The sequence below is a fragment of the Petaurus breviceps genome, unplaced genomic scaffold (genome assembly GCF_028583685.1).
Source record: "Petaurus breviceps papuanus isolate PSGF00001 unplaced genomic scaffold, PetGlider_PUasm1.0 173, whole genome shotgun sequence".
Classification (NCBI taxonomy): Eukaryota; Metazoa; Chordata; class Mammalia; order Diprotodontia; family Petauridae; genus Petaurus; species Petaurus breviceps.
The window spans coordinates 8400882-8407629 of record NW_027185759.1 but is presented as its reverse complement, the minus strand read 5'-3'; the positions used below and the strand labels follow the sequence as shown (position 1 = coordinate 8407629).

Below are 6748 nucleotides of genomic sequence, written 5' to 3'. Positions count from 1 at the left end.
CTTCCTTCCTTCCTTCCTTCCTTCCTTCCTTCCTTCCTTCCTTCTTTTCTTCTTCCTCTCCCTTTTTCTTCTCCTTACACTTCTGAGCACTTATCCCCTCTCTTCCTTCTAACATGGGCTATTTCCAATGTATCTTTCTTGGTTCTTTTCCATTTCCCTGTCTTTTATTTCTGGGGAGAGTTATCTAGTGTCCTGACCCAGTTTATTCCTGCCAGTCTCCTCTGGCTCACGCCCTCCCCCATCCTCTAACCTATCACTTGGTTCTATCTCTGCAGCTCTTTTCACCCTTCCATCATCTTCTCCCTATCAGCTCCAACTCCAAGGCTCAGCTTATCTCTTTGTTCCTTTTAAGCTGAACCTTTCTTTTCTCATTTTCAATTTCTGCTGCCACTGGTTTTCTTTCTGACTATATAACCTTCCTTGGATAAGTCACCACTTGTTTTTTTGTACTGTTTCTCAACTTCTTATCTTCCTCTAACCTATGATCACTTAAAACAAATCCCATCATGATAATGAGTCCTTCTCTTCTGACTTCGTCTTGTCCTCCTCTGTTCCCCTTCAGCTGTTCTCTTGCAGAATGCCTCCCTTTCACCTTGCTGGGTTTTGAGACAGGACTTGGATTTCTTCCTGGGCCACTTGATGCTTTTGTCTTTGACCTTGCCTCCGTCCTTAAGGGTCTGAGGCCTCCTAGAAACTGCTTCGAAGTGTAAACAGATTCCAATAACCATTTAGGATATTAGGATTTGTTTCACTATTTCTTGAACTGCAGGTTAGACTTATAGGTTGAGACTGTTTTTGGGTCATTTAGACATTTTGGTTGGAATTGAATTACCCTGTGTTATCAACCAGAATTTAGGCCCCATCCTTTTCTTCCCCCAAATTAGTCTTGTTGTTTTTTCTTCTCTCTGGCAGAATGGGGTGGCCTTTGCTCCCTTCTGGACTCTCCTTTCCCATAATCATTCAGTTTGCCTTTGAATGAGGAATGTTGGTTATTATATACAGCTGGACTTGGAGTCAGGAAGTCAGGGTGGGAATCCTACCTTGGTTGACAACCCAACAAAGTGTCAGGTTAATGTTTGCAAAATATTTTACATCTATGATCTCATATTATGCTAGAAAGTATGTGCTATTATCATCCTGATTCCTGCCTAAGGAAACTTGACTAGAAAGTGTCCTGAGGTTCAGATCTTCTCTACTCCAGGTCCAGTATACTCTCTGTGGAACCTTGGGCAAGATTCATCTCTCAGCCTTGGTTTCATCCATAAAATGGGAACCATAATAACTGACTTTTTCCATATAGGGTCTCTCTAAGGCCAAATGAGAAAATGTAGGAAAACTCATTGACAGCATTAGAGTGCTATAGAGTTTTCAGCTATCAGTAAATGCCATTGATAGAACTTTATAAATAAATATCCTCATAAGAAATTGCAGTTTCTACATTAGGGCCCAAGCAATTTATGGTTTAAAAAAATCTGATTAATTTCAGCACAATCAGCCAGGATGTCAAAAGATCTCAGTGTTGCTGATGGATGCTGACAGGTAAGGAAATTAAAATCAGAAGGGAAGCAATTAAATACTGGCAAACATTCCTTTAATGAGACAACCAAGTCATTCAGAAGTGATGGAATCCGTTGTATTGCAGATCAGCTTCTTGGGTGGGCTTGGACACTGATGTATCTGGAAGCCCCTGGAGCCGTGTCTCAGTACCAGACCAACATTGCTATAAGTACATTTGTGGGTTGAACTTTGGATACCCAAACTCATAAGGATTATTTTAATTAATCATTTTCCCAAAAAACCAGACTGGTATCTTTTCACCTTGGCCTGAGGATACATCTATAGGCCTATATGCATCCATAGATTGATTTTATCTTTATGCAAATCTAGGAGCAATGGCCACTTTACCTGAAGACAACCAGCACTCCAATTGATCTCAGTGGGTTGGAACATGGGACTCAATCCAATTAAATACAGTTTAGTAGGGATACATAAAAAATCTTACCTGGGTTTGGAAGTTTTACTTCATATGTATAAGAAGCAGGAATCTAGGCTAGATAACAATTCATCCCCCCATGCATCCTCCCCCCAAATCACCATAACTCTGGGTGTTTTGGTGAACTGCAAGGTCAAAATGAGCCAATGGAGTGAGCTTATCAGAGACCACCCATGGGTAGAGTTAGGTGATGGAGGAGAAAATAGGGATACGTTGGTAGCAGACTCAAGATACTTTGCAGAGTAGAGTTTAGTAGACTTTACCACTCTTCAGTCTCATCCCTGCTGATCATATGGTTTCAAACCTGTGAAATTTGGCAGTTGAGTTTGAATCCTGGTTACAATTGAGGTTAAGAGTTTAGATCAAGAAGAACTCGGTGCACACCCACCCAACAAGCTGTTTCTCCGTTGAGCAAGGTGGACATTTGCAGGTACCTCTTCTGGGCCTTGCTTCTCAGAGATGCTTTAGGACAGGGAGAGATTTGGGAGTAAAACAGCAGCAGCAGCAGCCACAGTCGATGCAATATTTACAAAAGATAGGGTTTTCTCTAAAGAACATTGGCTCACAATATCAGAACTAGAAGGGACCACTGAGGTCCCCAAACATGGCGTCTGAGATCTAGGCCTTTCCTGATTCTCTCTCCTCCTTCCCAATGGTAAAACATACTTCAGTAGTGTTCAGTATGTAGTTTGTGTCAATTGACTTTCTCTTAGTGCACAAGCTGCCTGTCTTTAGAGAACATCTCTAGAGAATGGAAGCTTCCTGAGGGCAAGAACTGTTTGAATTTTGGTCTTTCTCTCCTCAGTGCCTGGAACACATTTGACACTTAACAAAGGCTTAGTGATTGATCTAGACCAGGGTTTCTTAATCTTTTGTATGTCTTAACCTCCCCCCCCCCACCTTGGCAGTCTGCGGCAGCCCATGGGACCCCTTCTCAAAATATTACTTTTAAATTAAGTAAAGTGCATAGGATTACGCAGGAAACTGATTTATAAAGAATTATAGTTGTGACTATATATGTCTATGTGTACTATATATACACAAGCACATACACACAAACATACATGTATATGCACATATACATATGCATACTTACACACACATATGTTCATAGATGAAGTTCACAAACCCCAGACTCATTCAGTCTCAACCCCTCATTTTACAAATAAGGAAACTGGAATCCAGGTGGGTCCAGCTCTCCCTTTGATGTTGTCTGGGGAATCAGAACCTAAGCTGGGCTTCAGATCCAGGCTGAATCTGCTCCAAATCCAGGGCTCTCTCCATGACTCAGCCCTGCCCCTGATCTTACTGGGGACAGAAAGTCCTGACTCTGAGATTGATCCTTTTCAGGACAAGATCTGTTCTAATTCTGTTCTTCAGCTTCAGCTTAGAACTGATAGAAGAATTTCATGGAACTTGACCCTCCTCAGGAAGGACAGGGTTTGTCTAGGACAGAGGAGCTGATGTGTTTGTTTCTTTTTTTAAGTTTTAGTTAACTAATTTTTAGTTAATGTTGGTCCATGCGATACACACCTTCAAGCAGTCACTGGATGTCTGAATAGAACAGCTCAAAGTAAAAATTTCATTGTTGGACATAGTATACTTATCCTTTAGGAAAGTTGGCAGATTTCTGCCTGGCTGGGTGACTTGTGACCATTGCTTGGAGTAAGGGGAGACTTCTGTATGTAAGGGAAGTTGGGTCCATACCACAAGCACCCCACAGCTCATCCTTGAATTGGGGTCTTGGGACAGTTATGTGTTTCCAGCTAAGTCATGGTGTCCTTCCTGCTTTCTCTTCCTTCTCCAGGAACAAGCTGGGAAGGGCAGGTGAAATCCTATGAGGAGATTTGAGCCCCTCTTTCAGTGAGAAGTCCATGGCCAATGTAGCTAATGTGATAGAGTGATGCAAACCTCAGACCTCAGAACCAGAGTGAGAAAGTCTTTTTCTCATTATGACGAAGGCATCCAATGGTGTTGGGATGTGGCCCCAGCTCTGACACCTCTCTACCCCCGCAGAGAGAAGCTACCCAATGATTACAGCCTGGGCCAGGGGAACTGGGGCTTGGCTTCTTCTGGTTAGACCACGGCTGCGAGGTCCTCTCTCCCCTTTCACTTGCTGAGGCTGAACCCTGAGCATGCTTGTGCATCTTCGATGCATGCCATCACCATGCCTTCCAGCCTTCGCAGGCTGCCTCCTCCCACTGGATGGCTGGTTTTTGGCTGGTAGGGATCTTGCTCACTGACTTTTTTGTTTTTGTATCACCTTCATTTCTAGCTATGTGTGTTCCTCTTTCATTCCTGCCACCATCCCTTGTAAAAACAAAAGATTGAAACTCCACAAAACTAATTGATCTATCAGTATAGTCTAACAGTATTTTATGTGCTGTTCTACTCCCATAGTCCTTCACTTCTGCAAAGAGAGAACTGAGATGAGTTTTCTCCTCTTTCCTTCAGGCCCAAGCTTGGTCATTTGCATTGTGTATAATCACATGATACTCACTTCATTTTGATGGCGACTGTCCTTTGTTCTCTCCACATTTTTGTCATCATATAAATTCTTTTCCTGGTTCTGCAGACTCCCCTCTGCATCAGTTCATATCATTCTCATTGTTTCTCTGTATTTTTCACAGGCAACACTATTATATTCTATTTCTAATTGAATTCTAATAGAAACTAGTACATCCATTACTCCATTCTCCCAATTGATAGTACAATTAAGTTTTGAATCATTATTTCAATGTGTTCAAAAAATCTGCAGTTTTATTGGTATAGCTATCCTTCTATTGACATGGGTCATGTCCAAGTGTCTGGGACTTATTCAATGGTCTTTGGGAGTTTCTGGGGCCATATATATTGTTTGCCCTGTGGTCACCCTGATAATCAGCCTACTTGACCTTCTCTTACCTGGTCCTCGGGTAGCAGAAATACTGTTTGTGACCAGACATATATTTTAGAGAGTCACTGAAACTTAACCCTACTGGAATCCAGAACCCAGGGTCATCTTCATGCCTCAATGGGACATTGGAGTTTTTTAATGTAGACTTTTAAATGAGAAATTTAATTAATTCTAAATTAAAACAAATTCAAATATTCTGTTTTGCGAATGATAGCAACTTAACACAGTTGGACACTTGTGTGTATTAAAAAAAAATCCAGCAAAAAATGCCCACCAGCATTTATTTTTTGGATAAACATTATTGAGCTATTTGTATATGTAAAGGATTCTGAGACATAGAAATAAAACTTGGTCTTTGGGGAGTTGACAATCCTATGGGGGAGAAAAATCATGAGGAAAAATATTAGACATATTAAAATATAAAAGCTACACAGGAGGGCTGTCAGGTGCCATGTTGGAGAGCTCCTTTTGGGTGGGGCATCTGTTGCCTCCCCTGCTTTCAGTTCCACAGAATAAAATGTCCCTCCTTGGATAAACTCATCACCTCTAATCTCAATCCTGGCTCCTGGCTCAAGTCTTGATTGACACCACCTCCCTCTGCCTCCCTTCCCCCTCTGTTTGGGCTCCTCCCAATGCCTTCCTTTCTAGAGGGCAGAATCTGGACTCCCACTTCCCTCTTCCTGGTCCTGCCTGGTTTCAACTCCAAGGAGCAAGGTATGCTCTGGTGTCTAGTCTCTCTCCCTGTCACCCCCAAGCCCTATTTCCTGCCTCCTTTTGTGTGCTATCTCCCTCCTTATATTGTAGGCAGGATCTTCTTTCATTTTATTAATGATGTTCCCTGTATTTAGCACAGTGCCTGGTATATTTAGGTGTTTAGTAAGTATTTATTGCATTGAAATTAGGGGAGGCTTCATGGAAGTAGCCATAGGTTCTGGGCTGGGCATTCATGGAAGGGATCTGATTGATGCATACAAAGAGCCAAAATCAGAATCTTGAGTTACTCCCTCAAATGTGGAGAGTCTGACCCTGGCTCTTGGCAGATTCAAAGGTGCATAGATGGGAGGGGTCGGTATGGGGACTGGATCTGCCTCTTCAGCCCAGAAGTCAAGGGCTTCCCCCAGATAATGTGATTTGGTGGCTGCCACACTGAAATGTGCTGACAACCACAGAACTGGGAAGGCGTGATGGAGTGGTCTATGTAGTCAGTCCAACTCCTGCAGTCAGTTGGCTGTCCTGCAGGCTCTGTGCTGGCCACTGGCGGTTTCTTTGGGCATTTCAGCTGTGTCTGACTCTCCATGATTCCATTTGGGGTTTTCTTGGCAAGGACATTGGAGAAGTTGGCCATTTCCTTCCCCAGCTCATTTTTCAGATGAGGCAACTGAGGCAAACAGGGTGACCCAGTTAGGAAGTGTCTGAGGCTGGATTTGAACTCAGGAAGAGGGGTCTTCCTGACCTCAGGCCTGGCATTCTGTGTACTGTGGTGCCCCCTCTCACCAGCTGTGGGTAGCTCAGCACTGTGAGTTCAAAGATAAAAACTAAATCAGTCCCTTCCCTCAAAGAGCTTTCATTTAGTTATGGAACCAAATGTTCCTGTACAATATTCATTCTCTGGCTTTGAGAATCCCCAGTTTCCTCTGGTCCCAGCTCAGAAGGGGCCGCTCTTCAGGAGCCCCAGGCCCCAAACAGGAGAACTTCCCTGTGGCCTCTCTCCTTCTATGTTGTCTGGCTCTTGTATGCGCCTATCTGCCGGCTTGTCTTCCCCCTTAGACTGTAAACTCCCCGAGGACAGGCACCAGTGGCACTTTTTCTGTGTTCCCAACTTATTTGTACTTGATAAATTGTTGCTGGTTGGCTGATTA

The 6748-nt window shown here is 43.2% G+C and overlaps 1 protein-coding gene across 15 annotated transcripts in view; it reads left to right on the top strand.

Moving 5' to 3' along the window:
• LPP (LIM domain containing preferred translocation partner in lipoma) overlaps positions 1 to 6748 on the top strand; it is a 704807-nt gene that overhangs the window by 169069 nt on the left and 528990 nt on the right. The window lies entirely within an intron of this gene.